General features: G+C 36.9%; 3 protein-coding genes and 1 long non-coding RNA gene across 23 annotated transcripts in view; 3 read left to right on the top strand and 1 right to left on the bottom strand.

Moving 5' to 3' along the window:
* LOC135220028 (uncharacterized) overlaps positions 1–11938 on the top strand; it is a 62073-nt gene extending 50135 nt beyond the window's left edge. The window contains exons 2-4 of the long non-coding RNA XR_010315557.1: positions 4856–4988; positions 7965–8075; positions 11404–11938. This is a non-coding gene — a long non-coding RNA (uncharacterized LOC135220028). The remainder of the gene's footprint in view (positions 1–4855; positions 4989–7964; positions 8076–11403) is intronic.
* The window catches only part of LOC135220022 (uncharacterized), an 875986-nt gene that overhangs the window by 300655 nt on the left and 561601 nt on the right, over positions 1–13730 (top strand). The gene's annotated exons all lie outside the window — the stretch shown is intronic.
* Positions 1–13730, bottom strand: part of LOC135220025 (CD209 antigen-like protein E) — a 677021-nt gene that overhangs the window by 469500 nt on the left and 193791 nt on the right. The window lies entirely within an intron of this gene.
* The window catches only part of LOC135220027 (CD209 antigen-like protein E), a 596816-nt gene that overhangs the window by 434645 nt on the left and 148441 nt on the right, over positions 1–13730 (top strand). The gene's annotated exons all lie outside the window — the stretch shown is intronic.

The following is a 13730-nucleotide window of genomic DNA, read 5'->3' as shown; positions in this document are numbered from 1 at the left end:
ATGCTGGTTCTTGAAGGTAAAAACCTTATTGTAATCCTTTGGTTACAATACATGTATAGTTTCCTGAAGTTTTATGTACAACCTGGAGTTATATTTTCATCAGAAAATGCTGGTTTTTGAAGGTAAAAAACTTATTGTAATCCTTTGGTTACACTACATGTATAGTTTTTTGAAGTTTTATGCACAACCTGGAGTTATATTTTCATCCAAAAATGGTGGTTCTGGAAGGTAAAAGTATACACAATTAGTACAAAATACTACACAAAGTCCTGAATGCAATATGTAAATTAGAGTATATCAAGAGTAAAAGAGTTAATGTATGTATAATTACTTACTTTTAGTTTAAAGTTGTCGTGCTATGTAACCCTGGACAAAGTTTTATGTGGCCACATAGCCTACATCATTCAGGGGGTTCTGGGATTCTGGAATGTACAAAAAATATTATGTAAGTAAGTCCTCTATGCATAGTAAGTTACATACAGTAATACCATACAGTGGTTTATAAGATATAACATGTATAAAACTTAGTTAATGTATGTATAATTCCTTACTTTTAGTTTAAAGTTGTCGTGCCTGGTCAAAGCCTTCAAAACTGTGCACAAACTGTGGACACAGTTTCTTCCAGGCCCCATTTAAAGTGGTCGTCTTCATCTCGTCCCAAGCACTTGCAATGTTCCTGACTGCATCAGCAATGTTGTAGCCCTTCCAGAACTGCTTCAGAGTCAACTCCTTGTTGCCTTCTATGGCCCTCAAAGCAAAACGTATTGTCCTTCTAAGGTAGTAAGCCTTAAAGTTAGCAATTACTCTGTGGTCCATTGGCTGTATCAGCGATGTGGTATTGGGTGGGAGGTATACCACCTTCACATTAGGGTGCATGTTGCTCAAATTTGAAGGGTGACCAGGGGCATTGTCTAAAACTAAAAGCACCTTAAAAGGCAGACCCTTCGAAGACATATACTGTTCCACTGCTGGCACGAAATGGTCATTGAATCAATCTTCGAAGACCATCAAGGTAACCCAAGCCTTCTTGTTAGACTTCGAAATCACAGGGAGTTGACTCTTGAAAATGCCCTTGAAATCCCTCGGATTCTCGGCCAAATACACCAGCAAGGGCTTAAGTTTCAAATCGCCACTTGCATCGGCCCCAAACAGCAAAGTCAGTCGCTCCTTACCAGCTTTATGGCCAGGTGCTGACTTCTCCTCCTTGGAAAGGTACGTACAGTTGGGCATTCTTTTCCAAAATAAGCCAGTCTCATCTACATTAAAAATTTGGTCAGCCGTGTAACCACCATCCTTAATTATTTCAGCCAAACCACTAGGAAAACTTTCTGCTGCTTCGCTATCAGCACTAGCAGCTTCACATTATGCAAATTTGCACGAGCCTTAAATCGGTTAAGCCAACCTCTACTGGCGGAAAATTCACCACTAGCACAGCCTTCTCCAAACTTTTTCACTACTGCCTCATGCAGCTCTCTAGCCTTCTCCTGGATCACACTTAAGCTCAACGGAACACGTCGCTGGTTCTGGTCCTCCAGCCAGATCATCAGCAACTTCTCCATTTCCACAATGCTCTGGCTACGTTGCTTCTCGTTGATCACAGTTGCCTTCATCGGTGCAGCATCCTTAACGTGCTTGAGAATGCATTCCTTATCCTTCACTATGGTTACCACCGTCGTCCTGCTCAGGCCCAAGCACGACCTATCTCGGTGTTGGTCTCTCCCTTCTCAGAACGCTTAATGACGTCGTATTTTACCTCCATGGTGATGACCTTCCTCTTCTTGGATGAACTGTCATCGGAGGAAGTCTCTGCCGTTTGGGAGCCATAGTAAAGGCACGAAAAATGCTAAAAATTCAGCAACGTAGCAAGACACAACCTAGCGAAATGAAGGCAAGCACGCGATTGAAGTGGCGTTGTTTGGTATTGTTACGCTCCATAGCGTCCTCGACCCTGCTAGGTCGTTGTTCGGTCAATTTACCATACAGTTAATAGCGTAAATTAATTTTTGCGCCCTCCACTCAGAAACTAGTATGAGGTATCATTAAAAAGCATAAAAAACCGTCGTAACCTTGGAATTGCGTTGTAATCTAACCAGAAACTTAGTTTTGTTATTAATACTGGAAACAAGTAATGATTTTTTCATTATTCGCGCTTTTGGATACTGTTATAAACTTTGCGCATCGTAAGCTAGTATTCATTCGCTCGGAAACTAGTTCCGCATATGAGGCGTCACTAAAAAACATAGAAAAATACGACATAAAAAGTGTCGAAAATCATCATAACCTCAAAATTTTTGTTGTAATCTAACCAGAAACTTATTTTTATTAATATATTTTGCTAAACTATAAAAGATTTTTATCATAGTATGCCTTTTTTAAAAGCGTCGTTAACTCGGAGCGTCGGAAGCGTCAGCGTCGTAACGTCGTAACCCAGGGCAGGTTTTTCAATGAATATTTAAGAAAATGCGTCGTAACCTCGGAACGCCGTAAGCCGGAGCCGTTGTAACCCCAGGACTGCCTGTATATAAGTACCAGGTGAGTATGTTCAAAAATTTATTTTATCATGAAAATAACATATGTCTCTTTTCATGTAAGGTTCACTTCACACAAAGGATTCATTTTTATGTAAGATGTTGATTGGAGTAACATTATGTTAAAGAATTTGGACAGTAAAGTTGAAGATGTTTAGTTGTCGTCGTGCTCATGTAATGTGTATGGTTGTCTTAGGAATGAGTCTGAGTGAACCCATGTATGTAGCCATGTAAAGTATACATAGATCATTTCAGGACTCTTGTCAAATTTCAAAAGTTGTAATCACAAGTGAGACTAGAATGAAAAAGCATATTGGTCAATGAATGACGTCATTTTTGCAGAGGAAATTCTCTAGATGCTAATTAATGACTTTGTAGCAGAAACGACTTGAGAAGTTCACTTTCATTCCTTTGGATGTGTAGATTTGTACATATTAAAACTGATGCTGCTGTGTCTTGATGATGGACACCTTGCTTTTGTTTTTTTTTATATGGAAATGATTGTAAATCTAACTTGTCTGAGTAAATATGATACAATTCCCATGAAATTTCAGTAATTTAATCACATTTCCATAAGCTTTAAGTTTATTAAAAAGGGATCATGAAAATTTGAACAGTGGGAAAATAATATAATACGAAATTGTACTTTAATTTTGAACAATGTGAAAGTACAGGCAGTCCCCTGTTATTGACGGCCTTGGCTATCGGCAATCTGGTTTTACGGCGCTTATCTAGCGACGACGATAACTGGATTTTCGGCACCAATCCCCAGTTATCAGCACCGGTAAATGGGGATCGGCACTATTAGTGGCAATTTTCTGTTATCATCACACTGTCAGGAACAGAACCCCTGCAGATAACTGCAGACTGGCTGTATTGCAGTACTAGATTTTGTTGTGCATGGAATAAATTTCAGCCTTTTGCCCAGTTCTAGTAGTCTCGTGTAATGACAACAATTGCTATCTAGGTTTGAGAAATTTTAGATTTGAGGAAAAAGAGCTAAGCAAATGCTTGTCTTCAATTGAAGTCTTCAGTAATCTGAAGTAGCAGTAATTCTTTGCTGTGTTGTTTAGCCATAAAAACAAGGATGGAATGAATTTTGTTTCCGCTTCCAGATTTCCTTCGTCCTCTCATACTAACTGGATTTTTTTCCTCTTGTGAACTTCACACTGCTCATTGAATGGTATTTCTTCATCTCCAAAATTTAACATGTAAACACACATAAATTGACAGCACTATTTGGAACCTGCAAAATTGCACACTTTCTGCCCTGTAGGAGCAGTTACTTGCCTTCCAAATGACGGAAGCAGTATTGATTAGCTACATGCTTTGCTGCAGTAAACCTGTATGCTTCAGGCTCTAATAAAATCCATGCTGTCTCTCTCTCTCTCTCTCTCTCTGCTTCTTCTTCTTCTTCTTCTTCTTTTTCTTCTTCTTCTTCTTTTTCTAGTCAAAGCAATAATTTTTACAAATGTTCATTCAAGTAACCTTGTTCTTATTTCCTTTTCTTACTTTTATTTTTAAATATACAAACTTTAATGAAATGAACAGATTGCAAGTTTAATATAGAAATACTAGATAAAACATGATGAATGCTTTATGGCATGTGACTGGTTTTACCTTTAAAGGCTGCTCACTGATGTACCTACATGTGGCCATTAAATCATTTCCCCAACATTAAGTAACGGTGAAATTTAATTGGTTAATTGGGTTACGCTGTTATTGTCAGGATCTTCTATAACTAGTTTACTGTCACTGGTGGATTGTGTTGTTTACATAACTATTGTTACCATTATCATTAAGAACAGATTTTTGTTAGTTCACGAAATCAACCAGAAATGTTCCCTTCTATTTCATTCTTTTGGGGGAATCTTTTTATCACTTTGTCCTCATGATAAACTGTGTTTTATTATTATTGTTATAATCATTATTTTTATTATTATTAATTTTTGTGTAATAATAAAAATCCACCATTATATAATAAACTGTATTACTGTCTTACATCTTAATACAGTTTACTGAATAATTGTGAATATTTTTTATTATACAGACTTTTTCACAAGATTGTGAATTTATTATTATTATTATTATTATTATTATTATTATTATTATTATTACGTATTGTATTACATGTCAAAGCTTTGTGGTGTTCATTGCCAATTTTCTCATAGCTACCAAGTTTGTCAACTATTGATGCACTAGCACAGAAAAACAGAGATGTGATACACTAACCTTGAGGGCAAAAAAAAAACCTTCCAATTTATGACAGTAAATTAGAATGCACACAATACGTTAAGTGGCATGATTTTTTTCCCTTTGCCTTACAGCTTGCGAGGTGTCGTTAAGTAAAGGATCACGGGAGCAAATAAAATCAACGACATGTCTCATGTTAGTCCAACTCGTTCTACCAGTGAGAAAGCATGGACCTCAGAAAGAAGTCTTATTTCTGAAGGAAAAGAGGTAAAGTTCAGTCTTTTATTTTGGTGGGAATTTTGTCTACTATAGCAAAGTTCAAACTTCTCAGGTTTTGGGAAATTTTTCTATTGCCTAATGGAAAGGTTTCTGGGTCAAGTTCAATCTTTTCTCAATTTGTATGAAAATTTGTATAGTGAAGTTCAATCATTCTTCAATTTTAGACATATTTCTTTTGTAAAGTTCAATTGTTTCTCGATTTTTTAAAATTTTTATGGAGTAAGGTTCAATCTTTTTCTCAATTTTTTGGAAAATTTTCTTAGGGTAAAGTTCAATCTTTTATTCTCAATTTTTTGAACATTTTTTCCTTTCATAAAGTTCAATCTTTTCTCATTTTTGGAAATTTTTCTTTCTAAAGTTCAATCTTTTCCCAATGTTTGGAAAGTTTTTCAGAGTAAGGTTCAGTCTTTTATCAGTTTTGATCTTTACTCAATTTTGGAAATTTTTCTAAAGTAAAGTTCAATCTTCTCTCGATTTTTCAAAATTTTATAGAGTAAGGTTCAATCTTCTCTCAGTTTTTGGAAAATTTTCACAAGTAAAGTTCAATCAATTCTCATTAATTTGGAAAGTTTACTCTGGTAAGTTCAACCTTTTTCCATTTGTGGGGGAAATTTTTCTAAAGTGAAATTCAATCTCTTTTAAACTTCTTGAAAGATTTTATGTAGTAGAGCTGTCTTTACTAATTTAGAAAAATATTTTTGATGTAATATTCAATATTTTCTCAATTGTTTGAACATTTTTCTGTTGTAAAGTTCAATCTCTCTTCATTTTCTCAAAATTTTTCTGTGATAAAGTTCAGTCTTGTTTCAATAGTTTTCGCATATTTTTCCCCAGTAAAGTTCGATATAATGTTTCAGTGGTAAACTTCCTTTAATGTAAGTACAGTAGTACCTCGAGATATGAAAGGCTCAACTTACGAAAAATCCAAGTTACAAAAGCCAACATGAAAAATTTTACTACTCTACATACGAAAAGTTTTCAAGATACGAAAGGTTGTTGCTATAAAGTCCCAAGATTCGCCCGGACCACCGAGAACAATTTTAAAACTCCCGCGCCACCAACTGAGTAAACTCGCCACCATCCTCCCGCTCTCCCATTGGTTCCTGATGCTAATCACCCCATAAGGTCCTGCTCTCCTATTGGTCAGCATCTACCCCTTGTGCGTTAAGTATTCTATTGGTAAAAGGTTGCTGTAAATTGAAAAAACTTAGTATTCATGCAATACATTTAATAAAAAAAAAACATTAGGTAAAGATAGAATAAAGAATAGAAATGAATGGTTATTATACTGTTTGGTAGTTTCAGTAGTTGAAGAGAGATAATGAAAATTTATGGCTTACTGTGTAAAAGTGATTGCTTGGCGATCGTTCGATACTCGTAAGTGCTGGATGTAAACAGATGTTTGGAAGTTTTTTTTGTTTGTTTATTATAGTTAATGGTTACTTAATAATTATTTGAAATGAGTACATGCAATACATTTAATAAAAAAAAATTGTGAATTAGATATCATAAAATATAAAATAAATCAGACTGCCAACAAATACGCATTTTTAAGAATTCATCTTCTGTTTTATTATTATGTTACGTATACGTATGTTTCATTATAGCTGTCAGTAACTCGGTATCTCCGTTAGGTAAAGATAGAATAAAGAATAGAAATGAATGGTTATTATACTGTTTGGTGGTTTCATTAGTTGAAGAGAGATACTAATGACAATTTATGGCTTACTGTGTGCTAGGAAAAATGATTGCTTGGCGCTCGTTCCATACTCGTAAGACGGGTAAGAGCTGAATGTAAACAATCGATTGGAAGGTTTGTTTTTTGTTTGTTTGTGTATTATAGTTAATGATTAATTAATAATTATTTGAAATGAGTACATACTGATTATTTATACATTTTATTGGCATATTCTAAGCTTTTAGCTCTTGGGTTTAGATGTCAGAATCATAGACTAGGCTACAGTAGCAACCGCTAACATAGGCTAGGCTTATTGCTAAGGGACATATGCTAAAGTCCTAATATATGCAGTAAAAATGGGGTTGAACATTACATGCAGTTGAATATTACTCAAGTATGTACAGTATTTTGCCTTTTTGGAGTCATATTTCTTCCATCGTAACCCTAGAACATGTGTTTTAGGCCTGGAAATATAATTTACTGGGGTGTTTTTGGAGGGCTTGGAACGGATTAGCCATTTTACATGTAAAATGTGTTCCAAGATACGAAAAACTCTTGATACGAAGGCCGTCTCGGAACGGATTAATTTCGTATCTCGAGGTACCACTGTACAGTACTATAAAAATGGAATTTTGATATAGTAATATAATTTAAAAGTGAAGTTTTGATATAATGTCACTTAACTTGTTCTCTAAACATGAAGTTTTGATATTATGTCATTTAATGTAAGTGGTTTAGGACTGAAAGTTTTTATGTAATGTCATTTAACATAAGTTCTTTAAAAGTTAAGTTTGACATAATGTCACGTTCTTTAAAAGTTAAGTTTGACATGATGTCATTTAACAAAAGTTCTTTAAAAGTAAAACCTTTGACATAAGTAACACACTTATTTTGGCCTTGACAGAAAGTATCCAAAATGCTGTAAATTTTATCTTAGGAAAAATGGCTGATCAACCCTTGATCTGTCAATGAATCCTTAATAATCCTGAGGTTTTCATCTAATGCTGAATGTAATTTGCGTAAAATAATTATATCTTACTTATTATGCAGTGGTAGTTTCAGAAAACATGCTCTTTATTCATTATTTTATTTTTTCTTTCATTTTTAATTCTTTCCATTCATGTTTGCATCATAAAGTTATAATGTTACTGTTAGCTTTTGAAGTCAATACCAAGGGCAGGAAACAATCATTTATTTCTCATTTAAAAAAAGTTAGTAATGAAACTTTGTTGTTTGAATGCAGCAATATCAGAAAAGTAAAATCTTTTATTAAACTTAAATTTCAGACTACAAATACAAACGCTTCACTGCTTATGAACGAGTTATATTCTGAATGACTATTTGAAAGCAGAAGCGGACTTGGGTGACAGTAATCATGAAGTCAGCTATGCTAACAGGTAAGGAACCAAGATGTCAATCATCTACATGTATTTGTTTCCTAAATCCTATTCTGTCTCTTCCCACCTCCAAAGGTGGGATTCAGCTATATATATATCTGACAGGTAAGCTGCATGAACAAAATGATATTGTTATGATACAATAAAGTTTGTTCATACTTACCTGGCAGATATATATATTTGAAGTGCCCACCCACCTCCCCTCAGGAGACAGTGGCACTAGAAAATCTGAATAAAAAATGGGAATGGTTCCTGATACCCGCCTCCCAGCGGCGGGAATGGGTACTAACCACCTGGCCTCCCACTACGTGTGTCGTAAGTTTTTGAAATTCTGTCGGACTTCAGAGAATACAGCTATATACATATCTGACAGGTAAGTATGAACAAACCTTATTGTATCATAACAATATCATTTTATCTAAGAGTCTGGTTACAGATAACGTAAGTAGAAAGTTGTGTTGTGAGGAGACTATTGTCTGTAAGGGGAATCAAGGGTGTGGGGGTTGCTTTAGTGCATCCCGCCACATTATTTTGACACCTGAACAGGGACAGTCAAGGTGGGACAGGGAACCGGACTCTTGGACAGAAGGCAGTGGTAGATTAAAAGGTAGGATTAGGTTTGAGATAGTAAGGGGAAATGGATGGAGGAACAGTTGCAGAGATACGAGGAGGAATTGCGGTTCTACCGGGAACGGGAAGTGCAGTTAGTGAGAGAGAATGAGAAGTTGAAAAGTGAGAATGAGGAGATGCGAAAGGAGTTGAGGGAGTTAAGGGAGTTGTGGAGAAAGTGGAAGAGAATGTTGAGTTGAAAATGAGAGAATGAAGAGCAAATGGAGGTTATGATGGAACAGGTAAGAGAAATGATGGTGTTTGTAGGTGAAGGTGCTGTTGGAGGAGGTCCTTCTGCTTCGAGTAAAGGGGTCGCAGTGAAAGAAAAGACTAAGGTAAGTGGTGATTTTGAAGTTGTTGGTAGTAGTGGTAAAGGTGGTAGTCGTGGTAAGGAGGAACGGAAAGGTGAAAGGAAGAGTAAAAGTGATATAAAGAGTGAAAAGACAAAGGTTCAGGATGAAAGTGATCAAGAGTGGGTGAAAGTGAGTTAGAAAAAAAAAATAAGAGTTTGATCAAGGATAAGAATATAAGTGTAGAACTAGATTCTTTGTATTCTAATGAGGAAGAGGTAGCTAAGAAGGAGTTAAGTAGTGAAGATGATAGTGAGAGTGGAATTGAGGAAGTGTAATAGACAGTGTATATGAGAGAGGTACCCCGGTGTGAAAAATATGATGAGTATGGTAGGAGGGATATATGTGACTTTTTCAGAGAATATGAGAGGTATTGTCAGGCTAAGTATGGGGATAGTAAGAGAGTTTGGGGGAAATATTTGACAGATTTTTGTTAAGTATGTATGGGGTGATTATGAGTGTGGGAGATGTCGAGTATGAAAATGTGAAAGGTAGAATAATTGAACAGGCTAAGCGTATGAAAGGAAGTGTTAGATATCGGCGGAAAAATGAGTTTGATGAAGCAGTAATGAATGTGGGGGAGTCTGTATCTATGTATGTATGTCGTTTGGAAACATTAGCAAGGAAGAAATATGGGGATGAAGGGATAAGTGAGAATAAGGAGTTGATGAAGAAGTTTTTGGCTACGGTCCCAAAGAATGTGTATGAGTTTGTGAATTTGAAAAGGAAGGAAAAATGAGGTGGACGAGTGAGAGATTGACGTGGAATGATGTGTTAGAGATAGTTGAGGATTATGAGTTAGATAGGGTTACGAAAGAGAGTAGAAGTGTGAGTATAAGAACTGGAGTGGATGAAAGGGTGCCAGAGTTTGGAAGTTTTAGGGACGCAATTTTGAGGGGGCCAATGAGGATGGCCGATAGTGTGGTAGATAGGAGTGTCAGAGCGAGTAATGCGGGAATGGCAGTGAGGGCGAATGGAGGATCTGACCGGGAAAAGCAGTTTTGGAGGGATCAGAGCATTAGTGCGCAACTGAATGTAGGTGGGCGTTAGGTGCATGTTTTGGGTGTGGTGAAATAGGACATCTTGTAAATGAGTGTAAGAAAGTGAAAGGGGATTAAGTGTTATCGTTGTGGTATGATTGGGCATGTAGCCAGTGGATGTCGGGGAAGACGTGCAAATGTGATTTGTGGGAATTGTGGTAAAGAAGGGGATTATGCTAGGATGTGTAGCGAGCAACTTGCCAAATGTACTGAATGTGGTGTAGATGAACATGTAGCAAGGGTGTGTAGGAAAAGGGAATTAAGTAAGCCAAGGTGTTCGGGAAACTGGTTATTAAGGGGATTCAGTTGGGTGGGTCCTCTGGTATGAGACAATGTGTTCAAGAGAATGGGGTATATAAGTGGTTGAAAATTAATGTGTGAGCCTAGTATGTATGAGAAGCTGGGAGTTGAAGGTAAGCAGTTGGTGTTAGTCGAGTGTGGAAGGAAGAAAAAGCATGTGAAAAAGCCTGGTAGGCTTGACAAGGGGGTGAGCGTGCGATGAGTGTGGATGATAAGTGTGTGAATACGGATGAAAATTGGTTGAATAGTAGTGATACTTACAGTATCTGTGGGTTCTCGTTGGAGGAGGTAAGTGAGAATATGGAGACGGCGAGGACGATCGAAAAATAGTCACTAGTATGAATGATTCATTCGTTAGAGTAGAGGGTGGATTGAATGAGATGGATGAGTTACTTGCAGACATAACTGCAATTTTGGGGCAGGATGATAGCTGGGTAGAAGAGGTGGTGCATGACCTATTGGATGACGTGAGCATGGATGGTAGCCGTGATGTGGAGGAGATAGTTCCGAAAATATGTGAAGGCCCCGTTACTCGAAGCAGGGGTTCTGTTCCTGAATACGACTGGGTGATGAAAAAGGCCAGGTAAGTGGTCGTAAGTTGGTGTTTTTCTTTGAAGTATTTGGCAAATTAAGGGGGAAGATTGTGGAGGATTGAATTTTCTGTATTGCCAAATTCTTCAGTGAGTGATAGAGAGAGAGAGAGAGAGAGAGAGAGAGTGGTGGTTGGTGGAACGGTAGTTTGTGATAGAAACAACTGAGAGTGTAATTGAGGTAGGTGTTGTTTATTTTTGTAGTTTAGTACGATAGCGAGTGTTTCGAGTGAGTGATTTTTTTATTCTGGCTGCAGGAGAGGTGAATGTGTTTTCGGCTGCCTAGACTATTTATATTTTTTTGGATTATCTGTCTTGATTTTGACAGTAAGTAGTTTTGTTTTTTAGTGTGGATGTGAGTGATAGGGATGGGTGGGTTATAATTGTTTGTTTATTTAGTTAGTTTTGAATGATAGTGATGATTGTCGTTTCTTTACAGACTGCAGTTCCTCCTTAACCTTCCTTCATAATACAGTGCTCGTCATGTAAGCTGTGGGTAAGGAGTTATTGCCCTCTTATCTCCCGGTATTGCATTGGATTGCAGACTTTTGCGGGAAATTGGATTACGGATTGGATTGTTCTTGGTGGATTGTAAGATTGATATTGTTGATGGCCCGGAACAAACCTTGATTGTGGAAGATTGTGACCAAGGATTAAGATTGATATTGATTGATGACGACGACTATGGCTGGACCTTGGAATTGAGAGTGGAATTGTTCTTGGAGGATAGATGTTCCTTAGTTGACGACTGGAACGAATTTGGATTGCTCTTGACTGCAGATAGTACGATTGACGTGGAAGTACCGTTGGCCACGGTACTGTGGCTCAAGTGCCATAGTTGGAGTGCTGGAGGCACTATTGGCCTATAAGGCCACATATATGTCATATAATCTTGGGTTGAGAGTTCGTTTATGTTAGGTTGTGGGTTTATTTTTGTTATTGGTTGTTAAGCGTTGTATGTTAGGAAATATAGTATTAAGGTATTTGAGTAGTTTAAATATCCTTTTATCTAAGAGTCTGGTTACAGATAACGTAAGTAGAAAGTTGTGTTGTGAGGAGACTATTGTCTGTAAGGGGAATCAAGGGTGTGGGGGTTGCTTTAGTGCATCCCGCCACAGCATTTATCCTCATTTTTATTCACCTTCCTGTTTCTTCTACAAGTGTGTAGGACAGGCTGATGAGAAAGCAGAAGTTGCTGGGTGGATTATCAGCAAAATGTGTTCGTCTTTGACCAATCTTTACCTTTGGCTCTTTATATAATTTTTAAATCCATCATGACTGTCCTCCCCCAGATTTCTTATTTGCCTTACAAGGTGTGCCAGCCCCACCTTGTAGACCAGTGGTGGCTTCCAGCACTTTTTTCAGTGACTTATGGTTACGTTTATTTATACTTTCAACAGATTTGTTGTAAATAATGTAAATACGGCACTGTTGTTGTTGATGATGGTATTATTTATTCTGCTGATTTATAGAATGTTACTGTAGCTATGAATTTATTTATTAATTTTGATACTGACTTTATGTTGTTAATTTTAATTCTTTTGGATGACATTGAACTGAACTCTGGGCCTGAAACCCATTTCAGTAAGAAAAATTGCAGAGTAATTTACTCAAATATTCAGGACTTGAGTTCAGATTTTCTTGATCTCCGGAGTTGTGCTCATACTTAAGATTTGATGTTTTTCTGAGACTTGTAAGTAGTAAGTCAAAGATTGAGTTTTTAATCTAGGAGTTTGATGGCCCTGACATTATTTATCGTCCCGCACACAAGTTATGGCTGTATACTCTAATTCCAGACAACTTATTTATTATCATAATGCTTGGAGTGTAGTTGCCATGAAGTTCTTTGTTTTAAAATTTTCAGTAAGTTCTACATTATTTATGTATTTATTGTTTACCACAATCTAAATATTGACAATTCTATACATGACTATCTCTGGGAAAGGATTAGTATGGCTCAGTTACAGGATTCAAAAACTTCATTTGTTATTTGTGGAGACTGTAATGCAGAGCACAGTGAGTGGCTACATTCAAATTCCAAAGATCAACATGGCCAGTCTGCTCTTAAGTTCTGTTTATCCTCCAATTTTGTCCAGCTAATTAAAGAACCCGCACATATCTCTGGTAATAGATTAGACCTCATATTCACAGATGTTTCAGCTATCGTCAACAAGGCATGTGAATATATAGTTGCCTCTGATCATTGTGCCATTGATATGACATATCTGTCAATCAGTATGTTCCTAATGCCACTATTGGAAAAACGGTCTGGCTGAAATCTAGAGCCATTTGGGATCAGAAGATGGAAGCTTGTCAGGCGCTTGATATTTCAGATGCCATATTAGATCCTGATACCTGAAGAAGCTTAATGAAATGCTGATGGCTATTTTAATATGGTATGTCCCTAGAAAGGTCATCAAATTGGGACAAATGACCAGCCATGGTTTGATGATAAATGTAGACGAGCATACCATGAAATACACAATTCAACTCATGGTGACAAAATTGTTTTAATGAAAATTATACTTATTTTTGTTGAGTCTCGCTGTGCTGCAAATAGAACTTCCTATACAGCTGAAAGAAATTACAATAATTCCTTGAAGAGAAAACTTGAAAGAATTACTCAGCCTTATCTGTGGTGGACCTAATTGGGATCATCTATCTTTGGGTCAGGGTCATCTTCCATTCCACCACTACTAACAGATGATGGAAGATGGTTACAGGCTCTAGGGAATTGGCAGGACTGCTTCATTTTGCTATTGAAGC

The sequence above is a fragment of the Macrobrachium nipponense genome, chromosome 1 (assembly GCF_015104395.2).
Source record: "Macrobrachium nipponense isolate FS-2020 chromosome 1, ASM1510439v2, whole genome shotgun sequence".
Lineage (NCBI taxonomy): Eukaryota > Metazoa > Arthropoda > Malacostraca > Decapoda > Palaemonidae > Macrobrachium > Macrobrachium nipponense.
The sequence above is the reverse complement of the archived record's forward strand: the minus strand, read 5'-3'. Positions and strand labels throughout refer to the sequence as shown.